Genomic DNA, 1,250 nt, shown 5'->3' on the forward strand with positions numbered 1-1,250 from the left:
ACAGAGACAGAGACAGAGATGCGAATTTGGCTGCATGTATTGATTGTATTCAGATTTTAGGACTAGGTAGGACTTACATTGTTATCACAAACACTTCATGAATGCCAAATCTGCAGTATAATATGTGAAGTACAAATACACATGGAATCTTTAAAATCAACTGTTTCTGTTTTGGATTGGTTTTTGCTGTTGTTGGTTTCATTCAGCACATGTATTAAAAATTAAGTATTTTCCCTTGAGAAATAAAGTGACTATGCTATCATTGAAAAAATAAAGTAACCCTAGACTGCAAATGTCATAATTTTGTTTTCTTACCTAAGTCCTAATCACATGCTTCTTTAATAAAAGATATTACAAATATTTTAAAGTCATAGTGTTAAACGTGAATTAAAACCATACTGTGCTGTTTCCCTATAGTTTTAAATTTGTAAATTATACCTTTGAAAGACAGCCATTTTTCTCTAATTTGCTTTATTTTCTTATCCAGATTGTAAGTTGACTCACAACAAATGCATTTAAAATAAACATAGTTTTTCTTTTCTTATTCTCCACGTCTACCTACACATTTGTAAAGCTAGTCAAGGAAATCTCTTCCAACTTAAATTCTCTATTTAGAAAGTTATTTTCATGCTATACTAGTTTACTTTTATACTTTACAGGCTGAACATTTGCAAATTTCGAAGTTCAGCATTGTTATTAAATATTAATATAAGAAATATTTCTGCATAATAACTTAGTGGGCTCCAGCATCAGACTGTCCAAACTTTTCAACTTTCTGGGGTCTCCACTGCACTATTGCTTTTACTCATAGCTGCACATACTATCCTCTCAGGGACACACTGCCTGGACTCTCAGATCTTCTGAAATCTGGATGGAAATCTTTATGACCCTGTGACTTTTTTTTCCTTTTTTTTTTTTTTTTGGACCCTGTAACTCTTGAATTCTGCATGCTTATGAAATGAACATCACATGGATGATGTCAGTGTCTACTGCCAGCTTGAGTAGTAACCTGGCTTTCTTATATCATGGCTGAAAAGATCCCTGAGCTCCTGGATGGCTGAGGACTGTGAACTGATTACCAGGGAACAAATTCCCTGGGCTGGGGTTCTTGGGCACGGTGCCCTGGGGACTCTCAAAGTCTTTCACTTTTGTAATTTTGAGCCTAGGGTGGGGCTTTGGTGATATCTGACATGCCCTTAAGCTATTTTTTCCTATTGTTCTCACCCAAAGTTCTCTGTTTCTTTTTTTTT

This window comes from Octodon degus, unplaced genomic scaffold (genome assembly GCF_000260255.1).
Source record: "Octodon degus isolate 3935 unplaced genomic scaffold, OctDeg1.0 scaffold00040, whole genome shotgun sequence".
NCBI classification, from domain to species: Eukaryota; Metazoa; Chordata; class Mammalia; order Rodentia; family Octodontidae; genus Octodon; species Octodon degus.